We start from the raw sequence: 12,713 nt of genomic DNA on the forward strand, positions 1-12,713 counted from the left end.
TGCTGCATGGCACCGCCAGTCTCCGGACTCAGTTTATTTTCGGGGGAAAAAAATTATCCGAAGAGGAAAAGCCAAAAGCCGAAAAATTAAAAATAAATATTATCAAAAAATAAAAAAGCGGGCAAAAAATAAAAGGGGTGCAACACGAGGACTTCCCAGGGGGTCACCCATCCTAGTACTACTCTCGCCCAAGCACGATTAACTGCGGAGTTCTGATGGGATCCGGTGCATTGGTGCTGGTATGATCGCACCCATGACAAGCCCTTCGTAACTCCCTGTTATGACAAAGCAGCAGGTCTCGACGGCCCGAGACATTCGCACCGCCGGGGCCGTTCTGGCGTAGGATTCAACGCGCTGGTCCCGCTATGCTGCATGGCACCGCCAGTCTCCGGACTCAGTTTATTTTCGTGGAAAAAAAATTATCCGAAGTGGAAAAGCCAAGAGCCGAAAAATTAAAAATAAATGTTATCAAAAAAATAAAAAAAGGGCAAAAAATAAAAGGGGTGCAACACGAGGACTTCCTGGGGGGTCACCCATCCTAGTACTACTCTCGCCCAAGCACGCTTAACTGCGGAGTTCTGATGGGATCCGGTGCATTAGTGCTGGTATGATCGCACACATGACAAGCCCTTCGAAACTCCCTTTTATGACAAAGCAGCAGGTCTCGACGGCCCGAGACATTCGCACCGCCGGGGCCGTTCTGGCGTAGGATTCAACGCGCTGGTCCCGCTATGCTGCATGGCACCGCAAGTCTCCGGACTCAGTTTATTTTCGTGGAAAAAAAATTATCCGAAGTGGAAAAACCAAGAGCCGAAAAATTAAAAATAAATGTTATCAAAAAAATAAAAAAAGGGCAAAAAATAAAAGGGGTGCAACACGAGGACTTCCCAGGGGGTCACCCATCCTAGTACTACTCTCGCCCAAGCACGCTTAACTGCGGAGTTCTGATGGGATCCGGTGCATTGGTGCTGGTATGATCGCACCCATGACAAGCCCTTCGTAACTCCCTGTTATGACAAAGCAGCAGGTCTCGACGGCCCGAGACATTCGCACCGCCGGGGCCGTTCTGGCGTAGGATTCAACGCGCTGGTCCCGCTATGCTGCATGGCACCGCCAGTCTCCGGACTCAGTTTATTTTCGGAGGAAAAAAATTATCAGAAGAGGAAAAGCCAAAAGCCGAAAAATTAAAAATAAATATTATCAAAAAATAAAAAAAGGGCAAAAAATAAAAGGGGTGCAACACGAGGACTTCCCAGGTGGTCCCGCTACCTAGTGCTACTCTCGCCCAAGCACGCTTAACTGCGGAGTTCTGATGGGATCCGGTGCATTAGTGCTGGTATGATCGCACCCATGACAAGCCCTTCGAAACTCCCTTTTATGACAAAGCAGCCGGTCTCGACGGCCCGAGACATTCGCGCCGGCGGGGCCGTTCTGGCGTAGGATTCAACGCGCTGGTCCCGCTATGCTGCATGGCACCGCCAGTCTCCGGACTCAGTTTATTTTCGGGGGAAAAAATTATCCGAAGAGGAAAAGCCGAAAGCCGAAAAATTAAAAATAAATATTATCAAAAAATAAAAAAGCGGGCAAAAAATAAAAGGGGTGCAACACGAGGACTTCCCAGGGGGTCACCCATCCTAGCACTACTCTCGCCCAAGCACGCTTAACTGCGGAGTTCTGATGGGATCCGGTGCATTAGTGCTGGTATGATCGCACACATGACAAGCCCTTCGAAACTCCCTTTTATGACAAAGCAGCAGGTCTCGACGGCCCGAGACATTCGCACCGCCGGGGCCGTTCTGGCGTAGGATTCAACGCGCTGGTCCCGCTATGCTGCATGGCACCGCCAGTCTCCGGACTCAGTTTATTTTCGTGGAAAAAAAATTATCCGAAGTGGAAAAGCCAAGAGCCGAAAAATTAAAAATAAATATTATCAAAAAAATAAAAAAAGGGCAAAAAATAAAAGGGGTGCAACACGAGGACTTCCCAGGGGGTCACCCATCCTAGTACTACTCTCGCCCAAGCATGCTTAACTGCGGAGTTCTGATGGGATCCGGCGCATTAGTGCTGGTATGATCGCAGCCATGACAAGCCCTTCGAAACTCCTTTTTATGACAAAGCAGCCGGTCTCGACGGCCCGAGACATTCGCGCCGCCGGGGCCGTTCTGGCGTAAAATTCAACGCGCTGGTCCCGCTATGCTGCATGGCACCGCCAGTCTCCGGACTCAGTTTATTTTCGTGGAAAAAAAATTATCCGAAGTGGAAAAACCAAGAGCCGAAAAATTAAAAATAAATGTTATCAAAAAAATAAAAAAAGGGCAAAAAATAAAAGGGGTGCAACACGAGGACTTCCCAGGGGGTCACCCATCCTAGTACTACTCTCGCCCAAGCACGCTTAACTGCGGAGTTCTGATGGGATCCGGTGCATTGGTGCTGGTATGATCGCACCCATGACAAGCCCTTCGTAACTCCCTGTTATGACAAAGCAGCAGGTCTCGACGGCCCGAGACATTCGCACCGTCGGGGCCGTTCTGGCGTAGGATTCAACGCGCTGGTCCCGCTATGCTGCATGGCACCGCCAGTCTCCGGACTCAGTTTATTTTCGGAGGAAAAAAATTATCAGAAGAGGAAAAGCCAAAAGCCGAAAAATTAAAAATAAATATTATCAAAAAATAAAAAAAGGGCAAAAAATAAAAGGGGTGCAACACGAGGACTTCCCAGGTGGTCCCGCTACCTAGTGCTACTCTCGCCCAAGCACGCTTAACTGCGGAGTTCTGATGGGATCCGGTGCATTAGTGCTGGTATGATCGCACCCATGACAAGCCCTTCGAAACTCCCTTTTATGACAAAGCAGCCGGTCTCGACGGCCCGAGACATTCGCGCCGGCGGGGCCGTTCTGGCGTAGGATTCAACGCGCTGGTCCCGCTATGCTGCATGGCACCGCCAGTCTCCGGACTCAGTTTATTTTCGGGGGAAAAAATTATCCGAAGAGGAAAAGCCAAAAGCCGAAAAATTAAAAATAAATATTATCAAAAAATAAAAAAGCGGGCAAAAAATAAAAGGGGTGCAACACGAGGACTTCCCAGGGGGTCACCCATCCTAGTACTACTCTCGCCCAAGCACGCTTAACTGCGGAGTTCTGATGGGATCCGGTGCATTGGTGCTGGTATGATCGCACCCATGACAAGCCCTTCGTAACTCCCTGTTATGACAAAGCAGCAGGTCTCGACGGCCCGAGACATTCGCACCGCCGGGGCCGTTCTGGCGTAGGATTCAACGCGCTGGTCCCGCTATGCTGCATGGCACCGCCAGTCTCCGGACTCAGTTTATTTTCGGAGGAAAAAAATTATCAGAAGAGGAAAAGCCAAAAGCCGAAAAATTAAAAATAAATATTATCAAAAAATAAAAAAAGGGCAAAAAATAAAAGGGGTGCAACACGAGGACTTCCCAGGGGGTCACCCATCCTAGTACTACTCTCGCCCAAGCACGCTTAACTGCGGAGTTCTGATGGGATCCGGTGCATTAGTGCTGGTATGATCGCACACATGACAAGCCCTTCGAAACTCCCTTTTATGACAAAGCAGCAGGTCTCGACGGCCCGAGACATTCGCACCGCCGGGGCCGTTCTGGCGTAGGATTCAACGCGCTGGTCCCGCTATGCTGCATGGCACCGCCAGTCTCCGGACTCAGTTTATTTTCGGGGGAAAAAAATTATCCGAAGAGGAAAAGCCAAAGAACGAAAAATTAAAAATAAATATTATCAAAAAATAAATAAGCGGGCAAAAAATAAAAGGGGTGCAACATGAGGACTTTCCATAGGGTCAACCATCCTAGTACTACCCTCGCCCAAGCACGCTTAACTGCGGAGTTTTGATGGGATCCGGTGCATTGGTGCTGGTATGATCGCACCCATGACAAGCCCTTCGTAACTCCCTGTTATGACAAAGCAGCAGGTCTCGACGGCCCGAGACATTCGCACCGCCGGGGCCGTTCTGGCGTAGGATTCAACGCGCTGGTCCCGCTATGCTGCATGGCACCGCCAGTCTCCGGACTCAGTTTATTTTCGGAGGAAAAAAATTATCAGAAGAGGAAAAGCCAAAAGCCGAAAAATTAAAAATAAATATTATCAAAAAATAAAAAAAGGGCAAAAAATAAAAGGGGTGCAACACGAGGACTTCCCAGGTGGTCCCGCTACCTAGTGCTACTCTCGCCCAAGCACGCTTAACTGCGGAGTTCTGACGGGATCCGGTGCATTAGTGCTGGTATGATCACACCCATGACAAGCCCTTCGAAACTCCCTTTTATGACAAAGCAGCCGGTCTCGACGGCCCGAGACATTCGCGCCGGCGGGGCCGTTCTGGCGTAGGATTCAACGCGCTGGTCCCGCTATGCTGCATGGCACCGCCAGTCTCCGGACTCAGTTTATTTTCGGGGGAAAAAATTATCCGAAGAGGAAAAGCCGAAAGCTGAAAAATTAAAAATAAATATTATCAAAAAATAAAAAAGCGGGCAAAAAATAAAAGGGGTGCAACACGAGGACTTCCCAGGGGGTCACCCATCCTAGCACTACTCTCGCCCAAGCACGCTTAACTGCGGAGTTCTGATGGGATCCGGTGCATTAGTGCTGGTATGATCGCACACATGACAAGCCCTTCGAAACTTCCTTTTATGACAAAGCTGCAGGTCTCGACGGCCCGAGACATTCGCACCGCCGGGGCCGTTCTGGCGTAGGATTCAACGCGCTGGTCCCGCTATGCTGCATGGCACCGCCAGTCTCCGGACTCAGTTTATTTTCGTGGAAAAAAAATTATCCGAAGTGGAAAAGCCAAGAGCCGAAAAATTAAAAATAAATATTATCAAAAAAATAAAAAAAGGGCAAAAAATAAAAGGGGTGCAACACGAGGACTTCCCAGGGGGTCACCCATCCTAGTACTACTCTCGCCCAAGCATGCTTAACTGCGGAGTTCTGATGGGATCCGGCGCATTAGTGCTGGTATGATCGCACCCATGACAAGCCCTTCGAAACTCCTTTTTATGACAAAGCAGCCGGTCTCGACGGCCCGAGACATTCGCGCCGCCGGGGCCGTTCTGGCGTAAAATTCAACGCGCTGGTCCCGCTATGCTGCATGGCACCGCCAGTCTCCGGACTCAGTTTATTTTCGTGGAAAAAAAATTATCCGAAGTGGAAAAACCAAGAGCCGAAAAATTAAAAATAAATGTTATCAAAAAAATAAAAAAAGGGCAAAAAATAAAAGGGGTGCAACACGAGGACTTCCCAGGGGGTCACCAATCCTAGTACTACTCTCGCCCAAGCACGCTTAACTGCGGAGTTCTGATGGGATCCGGTGCATTGGTGCTGGTATGATCGCACCCATGACAAGCCCTTCGTAACTCCCTGTTATGACAAAGCAGCAGGTCTCGACGGCCCGAGACATTCGCACCGTCGGGGCCGTTCTGGCGTAGGATTCAACGCGCTGGTCCCGCTATGCTGCATGGCACCGCCAGTCTCCGGACTCAGTTTATTTTCGGAGGAAAAAAATTATCAGAAGAGGAAAAGCCAAAAGCCGAAAAATTAAAAATAAATATTATCAAAAAATAAAAAAAGGGCAAAAAATAAAAGGGGTGCAACACGAGGACTTCCCAGGTGGTCCCGCTACCTAGTGCTACTCTCGCCCAAGCACGCTTAACTGCGGAGTTCTGATGGGATCCGGTGCATTAGTGCTGGTATGATCGCACCCATGACAAGCCCTTCGAAACTCCCTTTTATGACAAAGCAGCCGGTCTCGACGGCCCGAGACATTCGCGCCGGCGGGGCCGTTCTGGCGTAGGATTCAACGCGCTGGTCCCGCTATGCTGCATGGCACCGCCAGTCTCCGGACTCAGTTTATTTTCGGGGGAAAAAATTATCCGAAGAGGAAAAGCCGAAAGCCGAAAAATTAAAAATAAATATTATCAAAAAATAAAAAAGCGGGCAAAAAATAAAAGGGGTGCAACACGAGGACTTCCCAGGGGGTCACCCATCCTAGCACTACTCTCGCCCAAGCACGCTTAACTGCGGAGTTCTGATGGGATCCGGTGCATTAGTGCTGGTATGATCGCACACATGACAAGCCCTTCGAAACTCCCTTTTATGACAAAGCTGCAGGTCTCGACGGCCCGAGACATTCGCACCGCCGGGGCCGTTCTGGCGTAGGATTCAACGCGCTGGTCCCGCTATGCTGCATGGCACCGCCAGTCTCCGGACTCAGTTTATTTTCGTGGAAAAAAAATTATCCGAAGTGGAAAAGCCAAGAGCCGAAAAATTAAAAATAAATATTATCAAAAAAATAAAAAAAGGGCAAAAAATAAAAGGGGTGCAAAACGAGGACTTCCCAGGGGGTCACCCATCCTAGTACTACTCTCGCCCAAGCATGCTTAACTGCGGAGTTCTGATGGGATCCGGCGCATTAGTGCTGGTATGATCGCACCCATGACAAGCCCTTCGAAACTCCTTTTTATGACAAAGCAGCCGGTCTCGACGGCCCGAGACATTCGCGCCGCCGGGGCCGTTCTGGCGTAAAATTCAACGCGCTGGTCCCGCTATGCTGCATGGCACCGCCAGTCTCCGGACTCAGTTTATTTTCGTGGAAAAAAATTATCCGAAGTGGAAAAACCAAGAGCCGAAAAATTAAAAATAAATGTTATCAAAAAAATAAAAAAAGGGCAAAAAATAAAAGGGGTGCAACACGAGGACTTCCCAGGGGGTCACCCATCCTAGTACTACTCTCGCCCAAGCACGCTTAACTGCGGAGTTCTGATGGGATCCGGTGCATTGGTGCTGGTATGATCGCACCCATGACAAGCCCTTCGTAACTCCCTGTTATGACAAAGCAGCAGGTCTCGACGGCCCGAGACATTCGCACCGTCGGGGCCGTTCTGGCGTAGGATTCAACGCGCTGGTCCTGCTATGCTGCATGGCACCGCCAGTCTCCGGACTCAGTTTATTTTCGGAGGAAAAAAATTATCAGAAGAGGAAAAGCCAAAAGCCGAAAAATTAAAAATAAATATTATCAAAAAATAAAAAAAGGGCAAAAAATAAAAGGGGTGCAACACGAGGACTTCCCAGGTGGTCCCGCTACCTAGTGCTACTCTCGCCCAAGCACGCTTAACTGCGGAGTTCTGATGGGATCCGGTGCATTAGTGCTGGTATGATCGCACCCATGACAAGCCCTTCGAAACTCCCTTTTATGACAAAGCAGCCGGTCTCGACGGCCCGAGACATTCGCGCCGGCGGGGCCGTTCTGGCGTAGGATTCAACGCGCTGGTCCCGCTATGCTGCATGGCACCGCCAGTCTCCGGACTCATTTTATTTTCGGGGGAAAAAATTATCCGAAGAGGAAAAGCCAAAAGCCGAAAAATTAAAAATAAATATTATCAAAAAATAAAAAAGCGGGCAAAAAATAAAAGGGGTGCAACACGAGGACTTCCCAGGGGGTCACCCATCCTAGTACTACTCTCGCCCAAGCACGCTTAACTGCGGAGTTCTGATGGGATCCGGTGCATTGGTGCTGGTATGATCGCACCCATGACAAGCCCTTCGTAACTCCCTGTTATGACAAAGCAGCAGGTCTCGACGGCCCGAGACATTCGCACCGCCGGGGCCGTTCTGGCGTAGGATTCAACGCGCTGGTCCCGCTATGCTGCATGGCACCGCCAGTCTCCGGACTCAGCTTATTTTCGGAGGAAAAAAATTATCAGAAGAGGAAAAGCCAAAAGCCGAAAAATTAAAAATAAATATTATCAAAAAATAAAAAAAGGGCAAAAAATAAAAGGGGTGCAACACGAGGACTTCCCAGGGGGTCACCCATCCTAGTACTACTCTCGCCCAAGCACGCTTAACTGCGGAGTTCTGATGGGATCCGGTGCATTAGTGCTGGTATGATCGCACACATGACAAGCCCTTCGAAACTCCCTTTTATGACAAAGCAGCAGGTCTCGACGGCCCGAGACATTCGCACCGCCGGGGCCGTTCTGGCGTAGGATTCAACGCGCTGGTCCCGCTATGCTGCATGGCACCGCCAGTCTCCGGACTCAGTTTATTTTCGGAGGAAAAAAATTATCAGAAGAGGAAAAGCCAAAAGCCGAAAAATTAAAAATAAATATTATCAAAAAATAAAAAAAGGGCAAAAAATAAAAGGGGTGCAACACGAGGACTTCCCAGGTGGTCCCGCTACCTAGTGCTACTCTCGCCCAAGCACGCTTAACTGCGGAGTTCTGACGGGATCCGGTGCATTAGTGCTGGTATGATCACACCCATGACAAGCCCTTCGAAACTCCCTTTTATGACAAAGCAGCCGGTCTCGACGGCCCGAGACATTCGCGCCGGCGGGGCCGTTCTGGCGTAGGATTCAACGCGCTGGTCCCGCTATGCTGCATGGCACCGCCAGTCTCCGGACTCAGTTTATTTTCGGGGGAAAAAATTATCCGAAGAGGAAAAGCCGAAAGCTGAAAAATTAAAAATAAATATTATCAAAAAATAAAAAAGCGGGCAAAAAATAAAAGGGGTGCAACACGAGGACTTCCCAGGGGGTCACCCATCCTAGCACTACTCTCGCCCAAGCACGCTTAACTGCGGAGTTCTGATGGGATCCGGTGCATTAGTGCTGGTATGATCGCACACATGACAAGCCCTTCGAAACTTCCTTTTATGACAAAGCTGCAGGTCTCGACGGCCCGAGACATTCGCACCGCCGGGGCCGTTCTGGCGTAGGATTCAACGCGCTGGTCCCGCTATGCTGCATGGCACCGCCAGTCTCCGGACTCAGTTTATTTTCGTGGAAAAAAAATTATCCGAAGTGGAAAAGCCAAGAGCCGAAAAATTAAAAATAAATATTATCAAAAAAATAAAAAAAGGGCAAAAAATAAAAGGGGTGCAACACGAGGACTTCCCAGGGGGTCACCCATCCTAGTACTACTCTCGCCCAAGCATGCTTAACTGCGGAGTTCTGATGGGATCCGGCGCATTAGTGCTGGTATGATCGCACCCATGACAAGCCCTTCGAAACTCCTTTTTATGACAAAGCAGCCGGTCTCGACGGCCCGAGACATTCGCGCCGCCGGGGCCGTTCTGGCGTAAAATTCAACGCGCTGGTCCCGCTATGCTGCATGGCACCGCCAGTCTCCGGACTCAGTTTATTTTCGTGGAAAAAAAATTATCCGAAGTGGAAAAACCAAGAGCCGAAAAATTAAAAATAAATGTTATCAAAAAAATAAAAAAAGGGCAAAAAATAAAAGGGGTGCAACACGAGGACTTCCCAGGGGGTCACCAATCCTAGTACTACTCTCGCCCAAGCACGCTTAACTGCGGAGTTCTGATGGGATCCGGTGCATTGGTGCTGGTATGATCGCACCCATGACAAGCCCTTCGTAACTCCCTGTTATGACAAAGCAGCAGGTCTCGACGGCCCGAGACATTCGCACCGTCGGGGCCGTTCTGGCGTAGGATTCAACGCGCTGGTCCCGCTATGCTGCATGGCACCGCCAGTCTCCGGACTCAGTTTATTTTCGGAGGAAAAAAATTATCAGAAGAGGAAAAGCCAAAAGCCGAAAAATTAAAAATAAATATTATCAAAAAATAAAAAAAGGGCAAAAAATAAAAGGGGTGCAACACGAGGACTTCCCAGGTGGTCCCGCTACCTAGTGCTACTCTCGCCCAAGCACGCTTAACTGCGGAGTTCTGATGGGATCCGGTGCATTAGTGCTGGTATGATCGCACCCATGACAAGCCCTTCGAAACTCCCTTTTATGACAAAGCAGCCGGTCTCGACGGCCCGAGACATTCGCGCCGGCGGGGCCGTTCTGGCGTAGGATTCAACGCGCTGGTCCCGCTATGCTGCATGGCACCGCCAGTCTCCGGACTCAGTTTATTTTCGGGGGAAAAAATTATCCGAAGAGGAAAAGCCGAAAGCCGAAAAATTAAAAATAAATATTATCAAAAAATAAAAAAGCGGGCAAAAAATAAAAGGGGTGCAACACGAGGACTTCCCAGGGGGTCACCCATCCTAGCACTACTCTCGCCCAAGCACGCTTAACTGCGGAGTTCTGATGGGATCCGGTGCATTAGTGCTGGTATGATCGCACACATGACAAGCCCTTCGAAACTCCCTTTTATGACAAAGCTGCAGGTCTCGACGGCCCGAGACATTCGCACCGCCGGGGCCGTTCTGGCGTAGGATTCAACGCGCTGGTCCCGCTATGCTGCATGGCACCGCCAGTCTCCGGACTCAGTTTATTTTCGTGGAAAAAAAATTATCCGAAGTGGAAAAGCCAAGAGCCGAAAAATTAAAAATAAATATTATCAAAAAAATAAAAAAAGGGCAAAAAATAAAAGGGGTGCAAAACGAGGACTTCCCAGGGGGTCACCCATCCTAGTACTACTCTCGCCCAAGCATGCTTAACTGCGGAGTTCTGATGGGATCCGGCGCATTAGTGCTGGTATGATCGCACCCATGACAAGCCCTTCGAAACTCCTTTTTATGACAAAGCAGCCGGTCTCGACGGCCCGAGACATTCGCGCCGCCGGGGCCGTTCTGGCGTAAAATTCAACGCGCTGGTCCCGCTATGCTGCATGGCACCGCCAGTCTCCGGACTCAGTTTATTTTCGTGGAAAAAAATTATCCGAAGTGGAAAAACCAAGAGCCGAAAAATTAAAAATAAATGTTATCAAAAAAATAAAAAAAGGGCAAAAAATAAAAGGGGTGCAACACGAGGACTTCCCAGGGGGTCACCCATCCTAGTACTACTCTCGCCCAAGCACGCTTAACTGCGGAGTTCTGATGGGATCCGGTGCATTGGTGCTGGTATGATCGCACCCATGACAAGCCCTTCGTAACTCCCTGTTATGACAAAGCAGCAGGTCTCGACGGCCCGAGACATTCGCACCGTCGGGGCCGTTCTGGCGTAGGATTCAACGCGCTGGTCCTGCTATGCTGCATGGCACCGCCAGTCTCCGGACTCAGTTTATTTTCGGAGGAAAAAAATTATCAGAAGAGGAAAAGCCAAAAGCCGAAAAATTAAAAATAAATATTATCAAAAAATAAAAAAAGGGCAAAAAATAAAAGGGGTGCAACACGAGGACTTCCCAGGTGGTCCCGCTACCTAGTGCTACTCTCGCCCAAGCACGCTTAACTGCGGAGTTCTGATGGGATCCGGTGCATTAGTGCTGGTATGATCGCACCCATGACAAGCCCTTCGAAACTCCTTTTTATGACAAAGCAGCCGGTCTCGACGGCCCGAGACATTCGCGCCGCCGGGGCCGTTCTGGCGTAAAATTCAACGCGCTGGTCCCGCTATGCTGCATGGCACCGCCAGTCTCCGGACTCAGTTTATTTTCGTGGAAAAAAATTATCCGAAGTGGAAAAACCAAGAGCCGAAAAATTAAAAATAAATGTTATCAAAAAAATAAAAAAAGGGCAAAAAATAAAAGGGGTGCAACACGAGGACTTCCCAGGGGGTCACCCATCCTAGTACTACTCTCGCCCAAGCACGCTTAACTGCGGAGTTCTGATGGGATCCGGTGCATTGGTGCTGGTATGATCGCACCCATGACAAGCCCTTCGTAACTCCCTGTTATGACAAAGCAGCAGGTCTCGACGGCCCGAGACATTCGCACCGTCGGGGCCGTTCTGGCGTAGGATTCAACGCGCTGGTCCTGCTATGCTGCATGGCACCGCCAGTCTCCGGACTCAGTTTATTTTCGGAGGAAAAAAATTATCAGAAGAGGAAAAGCCAAAAGCCGAAAAATTAAAAATAAATATTATCAAAAAATAAAAAAAGGGCAAAAAATAAAAGGGGTGCAACACGAGGACTTCCCAGGTGGTCCCGCTACCTAGTGCTACTCTCGCCCAAGCACGCTTAACTGCGGAGTTCTGATGGGATCCGGTGCATTAGTGCTGGTATGATCGCACCCATGACAAGCCCTTCGAAACTCCCTTTTATGACAAAGCAGCCGGTCTCGACGGCCCGAGACATTCGCGCCGGCGGGGCCGTTCTGGCGTAGGATTCAACGCGCTGGTCCCGCTATGCTGCATGGCACCGCCAGTCTCCGGACTCATTTTATTTTCGGGGGAAAAAATTATCCGAAGAGGAAAAGCCAAAAGCCGAAAAATTAAAAATAAATATTATCAAAAAATAAAAAAGCGGGCAAAAAATAAAAGGGGTGCAACACGAGGACTTCCCAGGGGGTCACCCATCCTAGTACTACTCTCGCCCAAGCACGCTTAACTGCGGAGTTCTGATGGGATCCGGTGCATTGGTGCTGGTATGATCGCACCCATGACAAGCCCTTCGTAACTCCCTGTTATGACAAAGCAGCAGGTCTCGACGGCCCGAGACATTCGCACCGCCGGGGCCGTTCTGGCGTAGGATTCAACGCGCTGGTCCCGCTATGCTGCATGGCACCGCCAGTCTCCGGACTCAGCTTATTTTCGGAGGAAAAAAATTATCAGAAGAGGAAAAGCCAAAAGCCGAAAAATTAAAAATAAATATTATCAAAAAATAAAAAAAGGGCAAAAAATAAAAGGGGTGCAACACGAGGACTTCCCAGGGGGTCACCCATCCTAGTACTACTCTCGCCCAAGCACGCTTAACTGCGGAGTTCTGATGGGATCCGGTGCATTAGTGCTGGTATGATCGCACACATGACAAGCCCTTCGAAACTCCCTTTTATGACAAAGCAG

At 49.5% G+C, this 12,713-nt stretch overlaps 25 non-coding genes and 10 pseudogenes across 25 annotated transcripts; all 35 read right to left on the reverse strand.

The window, feature by feature from the left end:
• Positions 1-134: 134 nt before the first annotated feature.
• On the reverse strand, positions 135-253 carry LOC149754424 (5S ribosomal RNA). The gene has a single exon (XR_016404681.1). It is a non-coding gene; the product is annotated as a 5S ribosomal RNA (ribosomal RNA).
• A 247-nt stretch (positions 254-500) lies between these two features.
• LOC149754425 (5S ribosomal RNA) lies at positions 501-619 on the reverse strand. Its single transcript, XR_016405822.1, has one exon. It is a non-coding gene; the product is annotated as a 5S ribosomal RNA (ribosomal RNA).
• A 247-nt stretch (positions 620-866) lies between these two features.
• On the reverse strand, positions 867-985 carry LOC149754426 (5S ribosomal RNA). The gene has a single exon (XR_016402009.1). It is a non-coding gene; the product is annotated as a 5S ribosomal RNA (ribosomal RNA).
• Positions 986-1,231: 246 nt separating this feature from the next.
• Positions 1,232-1,350, reverse strand: LOC149754427 (5S ribosomal RNA; annotated as a pseudogene).
• A 246-nt stretch (positions 1,351-1,596) lies between these two features.
• On the reverse strand, positions 1,597-1,715 carry LOC149754428 (5S ribosomal RNA). The gene has a single exon (XR_016405610.1). It is a non-coding gene; the product is annotated as a 5S ribosomal RNA (ribosomal RNA).
• Positions 1,716-1,962: 247 nt separating this feature from the next.
• On the reverse strand, positions 1,963-2,081 carry LOC149754429 (5S ribosomal RNA). The gene has a single exon (XR_016407665.1). It is a non-coding gene; the product is annotated as a 5S ribosomal RNA (ribosomal RNA).
• Positions 2,082-2,328: 247 nt separating this feature from the next.
• LOC149754430 (5S ribosomal RNA) lies at positions 2,329-2,447 on the reverse strand. Its single transcript, XR_016402010.1, has one exon. It is a non-coding gene; the product is annotated as a 5S ribosomal RNA (ribosomal RNA).
• Positions 2,448-2,693: 246 nt separating this feature from the next.
• Positions 2,694-2,812, reverse strand: LOC149754431 (5S ribosomal RNA; annotated as a pseudogene).
• A 246-nt stretch (positions 2,813-3,058) lies between these two features.
• On the reverse strand, positions 3,059-3,177 carry LOC149754432 (5S ribosomal RNA). Its single transcript, XR_016402011.1, has one exon. It is a non-coding gene; the product is annotated as a 5S ribosomal RNA (ribosomal RNA).
• A 246-nt stretch (positions 3,178-3,423) lies between these two features.
• On the reverse strand, positions 3,424-3,542 carry LOC149754433 (5S ribosomal RNA). The gene has a single exon (XR_016401667.1). It is a non-coding gene; the product is annotated as a 5S ribosomal RNA (ribosomal RNA).
• A 247-nt stretch (positions 3,543-3,789) lies between these two features.
• Positions 3,790-3,908, reverse strand: LOC149754434 (5S ribosomal RNA; annotated as a pseudogene).
• A 246-nt stretch (positions 3,909-4,154) lies between these two features.
• LOC149754435 (5S ribosomal RNA) lies at positions 4,155-4,273 on the reverse strand (annotated as a pseudogene).
• Positions 4,274-4,519: 246 nt separating this feature from the next.
• On the reverse strand, positions 4,520-4,638 carry LOC149754436 (5S ribosomal RNA). The gene has a single exon (XR_016405611.1). It is a non-coding gene; the product is annotated as a 5S ribosomal RNA (ribosomal RNA).
• A 247-nt stretch (positions 4,639-4,885) lies between these two features.
• LOC149754437 (5S ribosomal RNA) lies at positions 4,886-5,004 on the reverse strand. Its single transcript, XR_016404590.1, has one exon. It is a non-coding gene; the product is annotated as a 5S ribosomal RNA (ribosomal RNA).
• Positions 5,005-5,251: 247 nt separating this feature from the next.
• LOC149754438 (5S ribosomal RNA) lies at positions 5,252-5,370 on the reverse strand. Its single transcript, XR_016407175.1, has one exon. It is a non-coding gene; the product is annotated as a 5S ribosomal RNA (ribosomal RNA).
• Positions 5,371-5,616: 246 nt separating this feature from the next.
• Positions 5,617-5,735, reverse strand: LOC149754439 (5S ribosomal RNA; annotated as a pseudogene).
• A 246-nt stretch (positions 5,736-5,981) lies between these two features.
• Positions 5,982-6,100, reverse strand: LOC149754440 (5S ribosomal RNA). Its single transcript, XR_016405613.1, has one exon. It is a non-coding gene; the product is annotated as a 5S ribosomal RNA (ribosomal RNA).
• A 247-nt stretch (positions 6,101-6,347) lies between these two features.
• On the reverse strand, positions 6,348-6,466 carry LOC149754441 (5S ribosomal RNA). The gene has a single exon (XR_016406312.1). It is a non-coding gene; the product is annotated as a 5S ribosomal RNA (ribosomal RNA).
• A 246-nt stretch (positions 6,467-6,712) lies between these two features.
• Positions 6,713-6,831, reverse strand: LOC149754442 (5S ribosomal RNA). Its single transcript, XR_016402012.1, has one exon. It is a non-coding gene; the product is annotated as a 5S ribosomal RNA (ribosomal RNA).
• A 246-nt stretch (positions 6,832-7,077) lies between these two features.
• Positions 7,078-7,196, reverse strand: LOC149754443 (5S ribosomal RNA; annotated as a pseudogene).
• Positions 7,197-7,442: 246 nt separating this feature from the next.
• Positions 7,443-7,561, reverse strand: LOC149754444 (5S ribosomal RNA). Its single transcript, XR_016402013.1, has one exon. It is a non-coding gene; the product is annotated as a 5S ribosomal RNA (ribosomal RNA).
• A 246-nt stretch (positions 7,562-7,807) lies between these two features.
• LOC149754445 (5S ribosomal RNA) lies at positions 7,808-7,926 on the reverse strand. Its single transcript, XR_016401668.1, has one exon. It is a non-coding gene; the product is annotated as a 5S ribosomal RNA (ribosomal RNA).
• A 246-nt stretch (positions 7,927-8,172) lies between these two features.
• Positions 8,173-8,291, reverse strand: LOC149754446 (5S ribosomal RNA; annotated as a pseudogene).
• A 246-nt stretch (positions 8,292-8,537) lies between these two features.
• On the reverse strand, positions 8,538-8,656 carry LOC149754447 (5S ribosomal RNA). Its single transcript, XR_016405614.1, has one exon. It is a non-coding gene; the product is annotated as a 5S ribosomal RNA (ribosomal RNA).
• A 247-nt stretch (positions 8,657-8,903) lies between these two features.
• On the reverse strand, positions 8,904-9,022 carry LOC149754448 (5S ribosomal RNA). The gene has a single exon (XR_016404591.1). It is a non-coding gene; the product is annotated as a 5S ribosomal RNA (ribosomal RNA).
• A 247-nt stretch (positions 9,023-9,269) lies between these two features.
• On the reverse strand, positions 9,270-9,388 carry LOC149754449 (5S ribosomal RNA). Its single transcript, XR_016407176.1, has one exon. It is a non-coding gene; the product is annotated as a 5S ribosomal RNA (ribosomal RNA).
• Positions 9,389-9,634: 246 nt separating this feature from the next.
• LOC149754450 (5S ribosomal RNA) lies at positions 9,635-9,753 on the reverse strand (annotated as a pseudogene).
• A 246-nt stretch (positions 9,754-9,999) lies between these two features.
• Positions 10,000-10,118, reverse strand: LOC149754451 (5S ribosomal RNA). The gene has a single exon (XR_016405615.1). It is a non-coding gene; the product is annotated as a 5S ribosomal RNA (ribosomal RNA).
• Positions 10,119-10,365: 247 nt separating this feature from the next.
• Positions 10,366-10,484, reverse strand: LOC149754452 (5S ribosomal RNA). Its single transcript, XR_016406313.1, has one exon. It is a non-coding gene; the product is annotated as a 5S ribosomal RNA (ribosomal RNA).
• Positions 10,485-10,730: 246 nt separating this feature from the next.
• LOC149754453 (5S ribosomal RNA) lies at positions 10,731-10,849 on the reverse strand. Its single transcript, XR_016402014.1, has one exon. It is a non-coding gene; the product is annotated as a 5S ribosomal RNA (ribosomal RNA).
• Positions 10,850-11,095: 246 nt separating this feature from the next.
• Positions 11,096-11,214, reverse strand: LOC149754454 (5S ribosomal RNA; annotated as a pseudogene).
• Positions 11,215-11,460: 246 nt separating this feature from the next.
• Positions 11,461-11,579, reverse strand: LOC149754455 (5S ribosomal RNA). Its single transcript, XR_016402015.1, has one exon. It is a non-coding gene; the product is annotated as a 5S ribosomal RNA (ribosomal RNA).
• A 246-nt stretch (positions 11,580-11,825) lies between these two features.
• LOC149754456 (5S ribosomal RNA) lies at positions 11,826-11,944 on the reverse strand (annotated as a pseudogene).
• A 246-nt stretch (positions 11,945-12,190) lies between these two features.
• Positions 12,191-12,309, reverse strand: LOC149754457 (5S ribosomal RNA). Its single transcript, XR_016402017.1, has one exon. It is a non-coding gene; the product is annotated as a 5S ribosomal RNA (ribosomal RNA).
• A 246-nt stretch (positions 12,310-12,555) lies between these two features.
• On the reverse strand, positions 12,556-12,674 carry LOC149754458 (5S ribosomal RNA). Its single transcript, XR_016401670.1, has one exon. It is a non-coding gene; the product is annotated as a 5S ribosomal RNA (ribosomal RNA).
• Positions 12,675-12,713: the final 39 nt, after the last annotated feature.

The sequence above is a fragment of the Phoenix dactylifera genome, chromosome 4 (assembly GCF_051530095.1).
Source record: "Phoenix dactylifera cultivar Ajwa chromosome 4, Ajwa_hap1_PhDact_Kaust_v1.1, whole genome shotgun sequence".
Taxonomy (NCBI): Eukaryota; Viridiplantae; Streptophyta; class Magnoliopsida; order Arecales; family Arecaceae; genus Phoenix; species Phoenix dactylifera.